This window comes from Cyprinodon variegatus, unplaced genomic scaffold (genome assembly GCF_000732505.1).
Source record: "Cyprinodon variegatus isolate N-32 unplaced genomic scaffold, C_variegatus-1.0 Scaffold60, whole genome shotgun sequence".
Lineage (NCBI taxonomy): Eukaryota > Metazoa > Chordata > Actinopteri > Cyprinodontiformes > Cyprinodontidae > Cyprinodon > Cyprinodon variegatus.
Window position 1 is genome coordinate 1,218,709 of NW_015150513.1, and position 16,258 is coordinate 1,234,966.

The window sequence follows — 16,258 nt, forward strand, 5'->3', positions numbered from 1 at the left end:
AGGTTTAAGTGTTGTTAACAAAGTACCCTATGTATGCTACTTTCCAGAGTGCTGGAAGGGCATTTTCAAGATGAGTAGACGTTGTATCTAAGCCACCACATGGAAAAGCCAGGTTTTTCTGCAAAGCTTTGCACCAAGTAATGCTAAGAAGAGTCTCACAGCACAGCACCTTATGTGGATTACATCAAAGATAGGTAAAATACTTGGACACCAATGTCTGGTAAGCCTTAAAGTTAAATGTTCCTGGCCTGTTGACCTTTGCTCCATGTCTTCCCTCTTTCTTTAATCCCATTTCCTTTCTGCCTAGATTAAAAAAATATGTATACGCATTAAATAAAAGCCCACTAGAGCCTAACCAATCTTAAACCAAGTGTTTATATTCTTCATTTTATGTCACACAATTTTAGGTAATTTGGGATTGCCAAATGATTTTTATTTGTTAAGCAACAGAATAGTGAGAAAGGGAACTTTTTAGGAATCTTTCAACACTTTTTAAAATTCTGTTTTCTTTTATATTTATGCTCCAAAATGTCCACTTATAATTTTATCCATAAACATTTATATATATTTTTCAAAACCGATGCATGTACATTTGGAATTAAATGAAATAAGGCATAAGTGTTTAACCTTTTCAGAGATGGCCTTTTCAGCCTGATCCCACTAGCAAAGAGTTCTCCATAAGCATCCTTGAGAGGATTAACTTTGGCTGTCTGTAAATCTGTTACTAGAACCTCCTGGATAGCCAACACTTTACTCTCATTGCCTTATCAAAATAATCTTCATTAAAAGGATGATGATTAAAATGTGCTTTATCTCTATCTCTCTTCAGTATTTCCTCTTACATATGTTAATTTTTTCTCTTTTTCTTTTCTCTTTTTCTATTTCAATTTATTGTTTATTGGTATTATGCTTTGATACATGGATTACTTAAGAGCATCCTAGCATATGTATACATTACAATGTTTTATATAGATATATATTTATATGTTTATATATACACAGATCTCTATCTATCTATCTATCTATCTATCTATCTATCTATCTATCTATCTATCTATCTATCTATCTATCTATCTATCTATCTGTCTGTATGATTTTTTTTCCATCTGTTGCTTCTTGAAAAAAAGGGTTGCAGAGAAGAGGTTGATAGAATTAAACAGAAAAAGACCTGATATTACTTGTATAAATTCTTTTTCACTTATTTCTGTTCATACCATGCTATACAGTATGCTAATTTCTATAATTTAAATGGAGAATGAGCTGAATCTATAGAAAAAGAATGTGGATTCGCATTGAGGGAGCAGATAAAACATTTTTATACTGAATACTGAGCAATAAATGGGGCAAATTGATTCTATCTTGTGCGTAATAATAACACCCAGATAGTCTTTAATTCCAGGGGAAATGGTTGAGAATCACATTACCCGCTTTCCATAATCCATTTCAGGCCCTTCAGACCCCAGGTCATGTTTCCTAAATTAGCTCCAAATTCCTGTCACAACAGGCAGCAGCCCCAGCAAGACCTTCACTGTCTCAATGACACCATGACATCCAGGGAAATTTGGATGAGGATGGACAGATTAAGAGGGAATCTTGTTACTTTGTTAAACTGAAACACTGCTGAATTCTCTAACCTCTATGTGGACCACAATTAATGTTCGTCACTACTACAACATTTTTGTTCTTGGTATGTAGCCTAATGTACTGCTTGTCTCTTTTCATTTTATTTTCCCCTTTAAGGTATTTTATTATTGGTTTATTAAGAGTAATTGACATGAATTTGCTCTCTTATTTTTATCTTCTGCCAATTCAATTAAATTTAGTTTATCAATATAACGCAAATACACAACACGTGTCATCTCAAAGCACTTTAAATAGACAATTCAACCAGATCATACAGTCAGATTGGTTCTAAGTTTTCTATCTATATGATGATTTTGGTTCGGATGTCTGTTCTGATTACTCATTTCCCTCACCAGCTTATCTCTGCCCAGTTCTCATTTCCACTCATCTGATCCACCTGCTTCATCTTCTAACCAGTCTTCAGACCAGTCATCATGGCCAGATTATTCAAGCTTGTGGTGAGAGTTCTCAAGCGTTTTTGAGTGTTTCTGATTGCCTGATCCGGACCTGTTCTGCCTCTGGACCTCTGAGTCTGTCTGTCCCTGTTGTGATGTCCTTGTAATTCTGCCGGATTTCTGCCTGTCCGTTGACCGAACTTGGAATTGTTTCCCAACTCCTTTCTGGATTTCCTTTTGGCACCTCTCCTGATCTCCTGGCTCTGACTACCAAGCACATCTTCGACGCCAGCTTTGGCTTCACCCTCTAGCTTATCCTGCCTTCCTTCAACTGCTCAGTTTTGATCTCATTCCTGTCCTCGGAGAGACCAGTGACACATGGGACTTGTTGGCAGTCGACCGGCTGGAACCAACCACTTCTTTTGGGTTGAGACTGAACTATAAAACAGAGTTAGTTACTCACACGTTCATTATCAACCTCCGCCAGATTGACGTGATCACTAACCTGTGGTCTCCTCCTGCGGAGGTTTCTGACTTCAAGGCCAACGCTATTTACTGCAGTTCTGCCTTTAATAAATGTTTTGATAAATCTTTTTCCACCTTGAATACTGTGTCCTATTCTTCTGAGCCTGAAAATCTAAGGAAAACCTGCTGATTGCATCGATTCCTTGACTCGAAGGCAATCGCTTACACCAACTATGCTTTTAGCAACATTTGACAGGAAATCTCTCTTTTAACAGAAAGAAACCTCCAGCAGAACCAGGCAGTGTGAGGAGCCATCTGTCGGGGGCGACTGAGGTTCAACGAGACAGAAGGGGAAAGACACAAAGAAGCAGACATACAAAAGTTAACTGTCAACCAGGTCCACAGGAGGCCTCGACCAGAAAACACACAGCCAGGCAGATGAGCTCCAAGCCAGCTCCCTTGTCAAAGGATGAATGAGAGCACATGCAGTTAGCAACAGTCAGAGAAACAGGACTACACTTAAAAACAGGTCAAGCTCCAACATCTATAAACGAAGGTGTTAATGGCAGCAACACAGCTGATATTTCTCTCCAGTATGGTGTCACAGCTAAACGGGAACAGACCAGATGAAGCTACTATCATGAGAGAAGGAGAGAGACTATAAAATTAGAGGTTGAACTAACAAACACTGCAGAATGGGAGAATAGAGACATGATGAAGCAAAATTATGAAAAGGGGTCCCTTTGTCCTCTAGCAGTCTAAGCCTATAGCAGCATACTATGTCACATATATTGTTACATCTAGAAATATTCACAAAGTCCTAAGACTAACTCTTGATGTGATTTTACTTTTTTGTTTGCGGAAAGTTGAATACTTTAAAAATCATCTCAAAAATATTTTAGGGTGTACAAATGATCAAATATTTCTTATCAAAATGTCCATGTTCCAATTTGCAAAAAGTTAGTAAAGGTCATTTGAGGGAAAAGTTATAAGTTAGAAAGTTAGAGGTGGTCACCAACTTGAGCCTTAAATATATACAATTATGGTTTATCTTTTGTTTATTTAACCTTTAAGCTCAATTGGGAACCAGTCCTTATTAATAATGACAGCCTATGAAAACATTTTTTTTTTATTTAGAATATATTTATAGATTCAGTAAAACATTTAAAAACCTAGAAAATTCTGACAGTAAATAATGGACATGCAATAACTTGTACTGTTGTGGTTATTGAATCAGTAAAATAAATTAATTAGCAAATCATCTTCTATGCACAGTGATTTGGGTATTACGTCCAAGATGTTCTACGTACAGAGAAAAGGTCTTGACCAAAATCAGTGCTTTCTCCTTTCTTTTAATGCAACATCACCCATTTGCCACTGGGCAGCTGGCAGCATCACCATCACCTCTTTCACAACGATCTCTTATTTTCCGCATAAATCTTGTTTAGACTACAGGGCTAGTCTTCAACTAGTCTGGCCAAGTATAGTTCCACTGTTATTGTGTGTGTCTGGTTGCTCTGCTATGGGGCCTGGGGCTTTCTGTTTTGCAACTTCCTGGGCATCTCTCCACATGACATGGTCATTTGCAAGATGTGCACTTCCCCTGCTTGCTAAAACAGAAGCCTCCCTCACAGGACTATACACTGACAGACACCACATAAAAAAAAGTGTTTTTGGTTCTTTTCTTCTTTTTTTTTTTGCATGTATATTTTAAAGTTTATAACTTGAGAAAAATGGATTATAAAAGATATAAAAAAGAAATAATTTTGACTTGACCCCTCTGTAGCCCGGTTTGTGTTATGGTCTTGTAAGAAATCCCTCAAATGTGCTGACATTTTGAGGGTTTAGAGCCAAAGCTTCTCATCACATTCAGAGATGTTTGCAGCCTCTCTGACCTGAGGGACAGCTTAAACATTAATGTGGCACAGGGGAGGTATGAGAGGTTGTGCAGTGTTCAGTATTCCCTCCATCTGCTCCCATCCTCTGAACCATCCAGTAAAATCCACAACAGTCAGGGGAGAGTTTTAGGGGGAAAGGGAGGGGGAAACATGTTAAGCTAGCCAACCGAAAACCAGACAGAGATTTCTTTGCGGTTCTTAGGCAAATAAGTAATCTGCAACAATGTTGTCCAGTTATCTATGTACCAGGTGTACAGGGAAAAATAAGTGTGCGATCATTTTGTTATTAGACATATTGTAAAGAGGCATTGTTTCACTGTGCCCCTTTAAAGAATTTGATTGGATCTTGTAAACTATGTCATGGAAATCAAAGACCTATTAATCATAAAGTAAAATTTGAAAGTCTGCAGATTCAGAACAACTGACATCTAGGACATTTAGTAGGAACTTTGATCTAAGACAGTATGTAATAAAACATTTTGTCAGAGAACTGCATAAGACAACAAATACAACTTATGAACACAAAGACTGACTCAAATGCCAAGGTGCCCGTAAATAAAATATTTACAGTATTCTGGAATTTAGTTAAAAAATAAATCATAGTGTGGTTCTTGCTTTACTGAATCAGAGTTAATGTGAAATCTATGGCAAGACTTTTGAATGGGTGCAAATAATGTACATATACATAGGTGTGCGAAGCCCTATGCACCTTTTCTAATAATGCCTTTTTGCTTGTACCAATACAATGTTCCAGATCATCAAAAACCTGACAAAAGTAACATAAATTGATATAAATTGCAATTTCAAAATGATGAACCTAAGTAAAAAAATAATAATATTCAAAATTTCAAAATTGTTTAATGAACAAATGAATGTAATTAAGGAATTTATTGATTTTGAATCTATGACTATGCTTAGTGAAATTTTCACCAACAGTAGCTTAGGAGGTGTTTGTCCTGCCAGTGTTGATTTGTACCCCTGCACTTTCTGCCTCAGTTGCTGTGTTCTTGGGCAAGACTCTTAACCTGAATTGTCTACTGATGATGGTCAAGAGCCCTGTGTATGGTCAACTTGATTCTGTCAGTTTGCTTCAGGGCAGCTCTGGCTACGATGTAGCTTGTAGTCCCATGACTTGAAAATGTGTTATTTAAGTGCAGGCCTTTCTTTATAGACCCTGTAAAATTTGATAAAGTTAAACTAGCCCTAAAACACGAAGAAGGTTGAAAAATGTAAAAAGGCCACACATTATTTACCGAGCTATTGAAATTCATTGACAGATGAGAAGTAATTAAAATATACTTGGGAAATGGTTATACATAGAAGCTAAGGCTTTGGGAGTCCAGTGAACTAAAATGATAGCCATAATCGACAAACAGACAAAACATGGAACAGTAGAAAATCTACCTTAGGACTGGCCAGCCTAATAGAATTACTTCTAAACTCCATTAACTCATGGGGTTGGTCAAAGAGGGTTACATAAGAATCCACCACAAATCCAAACACACTACACGACTCACTTTCTAAAGCTGATTGTTACCATAATCATAGGGGTTAACCATTTTTGACAAAGAAAAGATAAAAAAACAAAAAACAAAAAAAAACCTAAGAGTATGCACAAGAGCATAGCACAAGCCACTCCTGGTACACCTCTTCAGGACCTGAATGACTTGCTACAGTTATTAGAATGACACGTTTTACACTAGAGCTTCCTCTTCTTTAGAATTGAAGAAAAGAAAAGGCAAAATTATCACTGAGTTAATTACAAGTATTTTCATAGAGAGTCTTGTAACTTGGTGTCACAGATGGTGAGGTGACAAACTAAGGCGATATTGCATAATTTTCTGGCATTTAATTTCCCATTGTATGAAAGTTTCATCATAGATTCATAGACAGGGTTTTTTTTTTTCTTCTGCTGGTCACAGCTAAAGAAAAAGGACTAAAGTGGAAACATGCCAAGCTCCAATATCTATAAACAGAGATTCCAATGGCAGTAGCACAGCTGATATTTCAATCTGGGATGATGTTACAGCAAATAAAATGACAAAAAGCAGAAATAGAAAACTTAAGAGTGGAATTTCACAAATACTGCAGAATAAGGAAAGTTGGCCAATATGTGATCCAGCAGCCCAAATATATAGCAGCACAAATACAGAAAATAGCTCCAGATAACCTAACTATTTTTGATGAGATGTAAAAAAAGATAGAGCCACAATAAGGCCAAGGTAGAGCCAGTGACTAAACAAACATCACTCTGTTTTTATGTATAAGCTCTGTCAAAAAGGAAGTAGGAAGGGTGTCTGCCTCACAGACTGAACTGGTAGGAGGAGCCTGATAACCTTTCTACTTTTAGAAATTCTAGGAACTGCTAGTAAACCTGGAGATTAAGAGTGAAGTGCTGTGTTAGGAAAATAAGGAACAATCAGATCTCGCTATATACAGTATATCTGCTGTCACACAAATAAAAGAAATAAAAGCTTCATAAGCCAGCTAACATTAAACTCAAAGTCTACACAATATTTAGATGTTTTCTCACCATTATAGTCCTCTCCCTGATTACCAGCAGGTCATTTGAGTAATTCCACAAATTAATATATAAATGTATAAAGGTGTGAGGAATTCACACGGATTGTTGTAAACATTTTTATAGTATTGAAATATCTGTTTGTAAAGTAATGGTACATGATTGATAAGGTCACTGTGCTGGAGACTTTATAAATAGGATAATGAGGAGGAAAATCTTTTTTAGGGATCACCTAGATTACCTAGCCTAATATGATAAACGGCTTATCCCTAAAGCCAGGGCCTGCGCAAAGTATAAGTGAAATAAGCAACTTATTTGCCCACCGAGGACAATTAAATGTTTGAAAGGGTTTTGAATCTTTATTTCATGTTAAAATTGTTCCTTTTTTTTACGTTAATTGATTTAAAAATGCAAAAATAATTTCTTATATGAAAAGAAAATATCAATCTTTGTGCAAGATGGACAACACAACAAGGAAGAACCATTGTAAACTTCCCTGAGACAAAGCTATCTTTTGGGAACAGTACAGTATAACATTGTTGAAAATGGATTCCAAGATGGAAAACTTCTGTTAATTCTAAGCCATTAAGTCACGCATCTCTCTAAAAATGAGATCTGAGTTAAACCCAAAACTTTGCATTGCCCTGAGGATGGCATGCACTCTCCCTGTGAGTGCTGCATCTGCATAACTGAACATTTATAAACTCAGATTTATAAATCCATGATATCTGTGCAGGCAGAATTATTGAGTTGGCTGGCAGTGACTTGTGTTACTGACAAAATAGCCAACAGGTGTCTTACAGTGATGTAATCATTGTAAACAGAATATCTGGGAAGCACATATTTTAAGGTTTGAGTGGACTATGTGGGAAGAAAAATGTAATACAGAAAAAAATCATATGTGTGGATAAAGGTTGTTTATGTTTTCAAACAGAACTTTTAAATGTAGTTACGTATATTTACATGTTTATTTTATTTATTTAATAAGGGAAAATACACATTAAACAACATTTTATAATGTAAATATGCCAGAGTTAGCTACAGTATAATAAGCTAGTTTTCATCAGTAGTCCCCTTGGCAGCTGTCAAAACTAGCCTACAAAGTAAAAAACAATCTACGGTACACATACAGTAAGAACACACGGGAGAAACATTGCCAGTATTCATGTTTCTTGTGACAATTAATGTTTACAAGCCTGTGTCCCCAGCAACCACCTCTTGCCTTTCTTTTTGAATGATAGGAATGATGAAAAGTTTCTAAGGCTACATTTACAATGCAGGTCTTGATACTCAATTCTGATTTTTTTGTGAAATCCGATTCTTTTGCGTGGTCGTTCACATTTCCAAATATATGCAACCTGTATGCGATCTCCTGTGTGAACTGTATTCATACCACTTAAGTGTCCTGCATGCGCAGTAGAGGATGCAATGAGGATGCAAGTGGATGATAGTGCCAGAGCACATTTGCAATCTTTAATTTCTTTCCCAACCTCAGCCAGTGCATTAACAAAACAATCTTGTCAAGAAAGTAGAAAATAAAAACTGCGCTCCGCACTATCATTCGCCATGGGTTTTTTTTTTTTTTTTTTTTTGGCCACTTCTCTGTAGCAAGACACAGAATAGTGACCTTTATTGGGTATTGATGGGGTTCAGGTTGGATGAATGGGACTTGGCCGGTCAGACACAGGCTGCATTTGAAACGATCCAATACGTATCAGATTCAGCACCACATAGCCTAAATTCACACAGCAGCCTGAAGTGACCAAGATCCATTTTTTTTCACACATATGCGACCTGTAGCTGATCTTTTTTTGACAGTCAGAACAACACAGATCTGATTTTTCCACTGTGTATGGCATAATAGTCCCTGATGTCTTAATGGTGTGCTTTGCATGTAAAATTTACTGGTGGATGTGGGAATGTGGAGGGTCGATCATGTGGTGGAGCCTTCTGTGAAAACTTTGAGTTACAGCTGGGATTTCTAAAGAAAAAATGCATTGTTTTTTGTATATCACCAATTTTACAAGGTCAGTTCAATCAAATCTATCCAAGGAAACTTTAGTGCTGTGAGCATCTCTGAGCAGAAACTGGGTTCCCAGAGCCAGGCTTGTTCATTACACAAACTAAAGACAAAGACAGAGTTCAAACAATCCACGGCAGGGCTTTGCAGTTGAATAAGGTCCATCCTGAGAACCAGAGGTCTCTGGATGTTGTTGGCATGTATTTACTGACAAGCTTCTTCAGCACTGCAGGGTGCCAAGGGACAGTGTTTATGGGCTCGCAGACTGGAATGGTGGTTTCCTCCTTTAGAAGGGGGACCAAGGACAAGGTGTGTTTCAAGTATAGAGGGAGCAAACTTCCCAGCCTCCTTAGGGAGGCCTATATCAGCGGCCTGGAGAGGAGGGCATGGCTTAATGTCGCGCCATGTCTGAAAGAGGTGCATTGATGTTACAACTTTGCTGTGAAACACTAGATCAGTTACAGATCAGGTACATTAAGGCTAATGGGGTAAAAAGGTTCACACTGTCTCTTTGTAAAACTACTGTATAGCCCTAATATGACTTTTTTGTGTTAAAAATGATGTGAAAATGTGGGGTCCTCTTATAATCGGGTCTAACCTGTTATACAGGCTGACAATTGTCTGGGGTCTCTACATGAATGCAACAGCAGAGGGGGCCAGTTTTTGTAAAGCCAGTGACCTTACAGCTCTCCGTTCCCTAGGCCCGTCTTGTCACAATGGGGAACCGGGCATTTAGTCGCTCTGCTCCCCACCTCTGGAACTCCCTCCCTCCGGATCTCCGTACTCTGGACTCCTTCCCTCTTTTCAAATCCAGACTCAAAACTTTCCTGTTCAGACAGTCTTATCCCATCTAGTTCATATGCATCACTCCAATATTGTTTTCTTTCTTTTCTTCCTTTGGCTTTATTTTACTTCCTGCTGTTTTGTTTTCTGTGGCACCTTTATGCTTGTACTTTTTAGCTTCCAGATTTTAATGTTTTATCTGCCTGTACAGTGTCCTTGGGTGTTTTGATAAGGCGCTTTCAAATAAAATGTATTATTATTTATATATATATATATATATATATATATATATATATATATATATATACATATATATATATATATATATATATATATATATATATATGTGAGTATAAGCCTCATTCAGGCTTTTTACTTTTTTTTGTTTGAGTGCAATGCAGTATTATGTAAATTATATTTTTAGCACTTTAATATGAAATAGTTTAACAAAATAGTCTTTTTTATTTTTTTGGTCTTTTAATTTTATTCCTAGAAATTGGTCCTGGAAAGAGGGGGTTGTCTTATGATCAGGGTCGTCCTATATTCGGGTCAGTACGGTATTTTTTGGATACTTTTTAAGACAATCTCTATGATGTTTTTAGGCAAAGTTATTTTTGTGAAGTTTTAATGTGTCCACACATGAAGTTTTTATTTGGTGTATGGATTGTATATAAAGTTATATACAATGAAATAGACTACATAAAAACTTTTAACTATAAATGTCATAGTGTGTGTGTGACTGTGAGATCTCAGATACCCTGGATCCCTGCCGGAGGACGTGGCAACTTAACTGGGGGCACACCAGTGTACCATCGTATGAAGCATTTATATTGAGCAGCTGGACTACCATTTTCCACCTGATTGTCCACCAGTTGGTAAAATCAAGCCCCTGCTGAGAGTTTTCTCTGAATTTTGAACATGTGCAGTGAGATTGCACTCAACTGTGCTCCTGCTCATCTTTTGTTTTTTCCTAGAATCTGCTGTTTCTCCTTCTGCCTGCACCCTCTGCCTGCTCATTTGCTTATTACGAGCCTTGGTTCTCATGACCCACTCCTTCCTGGTGCTCAGTCCACCTCCAGACGTCGCCGCTCTCCGAGATCATCCCCACACCTGAGAACAGTAGGCGACCTTCCTTTTGTATGCCTAACTGGATTTCTCCTCTTCTGAAACCTCAATAACTGCACCTCTCTATTAAAGATGCTGAAGATTTCTCTGAACCCGAGGTCTGACTCTCTAGCAGATAAAGAACCTTAACCCCCTTAGGAGTAAATGTTAAGAAAACTCACTTCTCTGAGTCCTGCTGGTGGTTTTCTGCAAAGTGGGCCTAAACGATCCCCTTGGTCATGTCAATAAAACCCTAAAGCAATTTCAATTTTGATCACAATTCTTTATTGAAAGTGTTTCTGTGGGTCTAAAATACTCTAATCTTAAATGGAATGTTTTAATTTGCTCTCTGTATGTAATCATAGCTATGAAAAATTGGCTTGAAAATATCAGTCTGTGTGTAATTAATCTATGTAATGTGTTTCAATTACTGAGTTACGGAAATAAAGTAATGTTTCTAATTTATAGAACATGACGGTTCTATTAATTTATGCCTCACTTAATAAAAAAAAATATAAATGTGTTAACTTAATTTTTACAATAAAATAAATTCAAAGAGATTACAAAAATGTCAAACTTAAAAAAAAGCGCAAATATTGTGGGATTTATCTACAGATAGAGAAAAAACATGTTTTTTGAGGGGGCAATGATGCACTTAATTCTCAAGACTAGGCCATACATAATATAGGGTTCCTGAAGACTGAGGCAGTCTTTTTTTTTTTTTTTTTTTCATCCGTTTCAACTGTTCCAAGCAGGTAATGCACACTAGTTTATATTTCTTCTCTGGCGTCTCCTCCAGTCTGCCTGGGGGTGGACAAACCTCAGGTCACTATAACAGTCCAGTCCAGAATATTTTAAGAAACTGACATCGGGTAATGCAGAATTATTCATGGATTGCTTCTGTGTTCAAATTTCTACATAGAATTGATTTTAAAAGAACGGCACCAATTCTGATTTATGAGTGTGATGGAAAAGAAAAGGTAGGGAGACAATTGGAATTAAATTTGGCTATTTTAAGACATTTCTTTGCAGTTAAACTCTAAAACTGAATTATAAAACACTTTTGTTTGTAATATTAAAAAGATTTTAATAGTAAATGTCAACTAAATGTGTCTTTTTGTAGCAGTATCCACATGTAGACAAATTACCTGCAGTAGTGTGTCTTCTATCAGAAATGGGATGAGAATTGTTCTAATTTCTCAGCTTATAATGTCTTGAAATAGGCTGCAAGATGTAGAGTTAGTACGACCCAAGTAATCAATAATCAGTAGGAGGGGTTTACATGTTGCATTTTCCAAAAAATATATAGAATCTCTGTCATGTAATTTCAATTTAACAGAAAATATCAACTGCAGAGAGAGATAAACTGAGAGATGACTAAAATAAAATGTTGGAGGTGTTCAATCAATGGGGAGTGCTTAGCATCCTCCCACTACAAAGCTCATCCTTTGACTCACAGTAAATCCAGAAGCCCTACCTGTCTACAAGTGCTGCTTTTAGGGTAGATTTTCTACATAGTTCAAACATTTGAAAAATGTCAGAGTGGTTACAAAACATTTGTGCGTCCTAAATTTCACCACTATGGGACATTGAAAGTTTCTCTTATCTTTTTTTTGTCAATTTCAGTTACTTTCCTTCACAAATATTATTTTCCAACAGCTTCTCCAGTACTAAGGTAAGTTAGTTGACCATTCAGATGATCAATTCCTATTAAGTCTCTAAAAATCCTGTGAATTTGAATCTCCAAGGGCACATCAGAGGCAGAAAAGGAGAGTTTAAAAAAAAGCCTATGTTCTCTTCTTTATGCCAGGTCTTACCAGAAATATCTGGTTCCCAGCTGATGCTGTATGATGAATAATCAAGTAACCCTTTTGAACCTGTTTAATCTAGGAGTGTTCGATTGAAATATCTACAGTTGACATGCAGTGATCTAATCCATATGGCTGCATAGTAGACTTAGTATTTGTGTAAATAAGCCAATTAATGCTTGTCTGTCGTTATTGTGCATGCTCTAATGCAGGAATTCCTGACAAGCATAAACCCAGATTTATACTATTTCTGGGCTCACAAAACGACAGTCCTGCTCAGAGATACACAGTTCTTATTATAGTGTTAGAGTTGGAAATAATGCCATGGTTTGTATATTGTCAACACTTGTAATAATAACACAGATGATTCATGCTAAATCTGTCTTCGTTATGAAATATCTGAAATAATACATATGAAAAGGTCTACGTCTACTTCAGCACTAAAGCCATTAAATTGGTGTTTGATCCTTATCTTAAGTATTTACTTTCATTGCAATGCAGCTCTCTTTAACAGTAAAATAGAAGTTTTTGCTCCATTTTGTATATGTATATATATATATATATATATATATATATATATAAAAAACTAAAAAACATACAGGTAAATCTTCAACATGTGAAAATCTTGAAAAATTCTTGCAAAATTATATTGTAGAAAGAAATGTTTGACTTCTAAAGAATGGTAATGTCACTGGTGGGACTTTTTCAACTGAGTTAATTGGGTCTGTACTTATTTAATCACAGTTTATTCAATAACTTTATATTTTGGCAAAATGAAAAAACATATAAAACATACTTTTATTACTTACTGTACAAGAGAACTATGACAATAGAGTGCTGCATAGAGCTTTTATTTTCAAAACTTTACATTTGCTGTTCATCACGAAACACTTCCAAAAAAGTAAAAAAAAAAATAAAAAATCCACTGAAATATGTTTCCAGGTTAGATGACGTTTTTTGCTTCCCATCCAGGAAGCTTTTTCAATTCAAAATGTCTGAAATAGTGTTGAGTTCGACCAAAAACAAAGCCTTGTTTTGGTTTAGAATACATGCAAATTGATCCGGACGAACGGGTCCGCCTCTTAGGAATGGGCAGTCGTCTGGGTTCTTTGTTAGCCTGCAATACCCGATACCTATTTCTCTGAAAGGGGGTGAATTGTTAAACCTGGCTATATTAATGTCATGTTTTCATTTGCTCTGACAGGGAATTTGTCATTATTAGCAGAGATAAAGGCTTAAAAACATCACTCTGATAATAATATGTAAATGTTTTATTTATTGGAGATAAATTACAGAGACAAATTAAATTTGCATTCATATTTTAATTAATTGAATATCGCTGTATACATTCAAAGCTCAGCATTTTTGTTTACCATAGTAACTGAAGATGAATATCTATCAGAGTGTTAATTGGGCAGGAATTTTTTCAATCCAGTTAGATAGGAAAACATTAAACTGTCTAAGAATTACTGCTTTTAACATATAAATTAGGAAAAAGGAAATACTGCCGTCAGATTTCTCTTCAGCTGTGATCCAGTAACACATGAGCTTATAACAGGTTATTAGAATCAACAAATTTAAAATGACAGTTTAAATGCAAAGGAGATAGTTGCTTTATGGCAAACGTATATACGTAAAATAATGATATTGACTCTTGGTTTTATGGCACACCTCTTAATTAAAACATGCGATGCAATTACCCAATACGCCAGTAATGTCATTTAGACATTGTGTCATTCTAAAGCTGATATATAGCATGCTGCTTATCTTTTGTATTAGCATGTTCTGCTCAGTACAATTGGCAGTCAGGTTACATTCCAAGAAATATTTAGTTAATGCAGAGTCTGAAAATACAATCTACACAGGACCTTTTCATGAAGCAGGTTTAATTAAAACTCTAAGTTTGTTAACTTTAAAATCAGCGTTCTCCATTTCACTAAGAGAGGTTTTTCATCCTCTGTGTCTATTAGCCTAGTAACATTCTCCCTAGAGCTAATGTGGTCAGGAGCAGGTTTTTCTCAATGAACTCAGAGCGTCCTCTGTCTTTGCCTTCCTTAAAGCCACTAAGGCTGTTTCATTTACTGATTCAGCCAGGAGAGATATATTGTAGTTCTGTGCAAACAATAAAGAAAAAAGTCAGTAGGTTCACTATACAGTTTAGGTGTAGGTGCAGGTGAACTTGACATGGATGAGAGCAAATTGATGTGTGTGATAATACCATTATAAAAACAACAGTACAGTCAAGCGGCCACTTAGTAATTACTGTGTAATGTAAGACAGAACAAAAAAATAAGGAAGCACCGCATAAAATTATGCACGGGTCCTGCCTGTTTGAACAAAGCTTTGATACTTCATATTCACTTGCTCCCATCATGGTCATTGATGATGGCTTAATATTGTAAAGTTGTTACACAGACATTCAACTCTGATTGAACCTACTCGAAAATGTAGAGTCTGTCACCTTAGACCGGATCAATTCAGAGACACAGATTTGAGTAGTGAAACTTTTTTGTGAAAAGACACCAGCGAAGGAATAGAGATTTTCTCTCAATGTAACTCAACTGCACCCGTCCAAACTTTGTTTAGACATGTGTACAGTGTTTTTGACACTTTAGACAACCATGACTGAAAGATAAACATATATATTAAATTTAATTCTAAATATATTGAATGAAATTCTGAATATATTAAATTAAACTTCAACATATAGAATAAAACAAGAAACTTTAAATATGCAAAATTAAAGTTGGAGTTGCCTATCCTGAATTAAGGGTTATATAGTTTCAACACATGCATGTCACAGAAGCAGCTGCCCTCACTGGTCATAATGTACGGAGCCCGGGAGAGCTCACTTTAAGTGATATTTATTTTAAAATGTTACGAAACGTATGTATGTATGTGGGTCCTGCCTTTATGTATATATATATATATATATATAGATATATACACCTGGATTCAACTTAGCAAATAGGTACGAGCCTCCTATTGGATAATTACTGCATGGGCGATTATCTTCCAGCTGGCAACAAGTTATTTAACCAGAGCTGGTGCACTGACTTGTTTCTCATTTCCTAAACAACCATGTTGAAACACATCCCGTGGTTGTTGAAAAGATATTAGTCTCTTTGAGAAGGGTCAAATCATTGGCATGCATCAAGCAGAGAAAACATCAAAAGAGATTGCAGAAACTACTAAAATTGGGTTAAGAACTGTCCAACGCATTATTAAAAACATAGTGGGGGACCCATCATTTTCAAGGAAGAAATGTGGCCGGAAAAAAAATCCTGAATGATCGTGATTGGCGATCACTAAAACGTGTGGTGAGATCAAATCGAAGCAAAACAACAGTAGAACTCAGGGCCACACGCACAATGTGAAGGGAACTCAATGGATTGGGACTGAACAGCTGTGTAGCCATAAGAAAACCACTAATCAGTAAGGCTAACCGGAAAAAAAGGCTTCAATTTGCTAGGGAGCATAAAGATTGGACTGTGGAGCAATGGAAGAAGGTGATGTGGTCTGATGAGTCCAGATTTACCCTGTTCCAGAGTGATGGGCGAATCAGGGTAAGAAGAGAGGCAACTGAAGTGATGCACCCACCATGCCTAGTGCCTACTGTACAAGCCTGTGGGGGCGGTGTT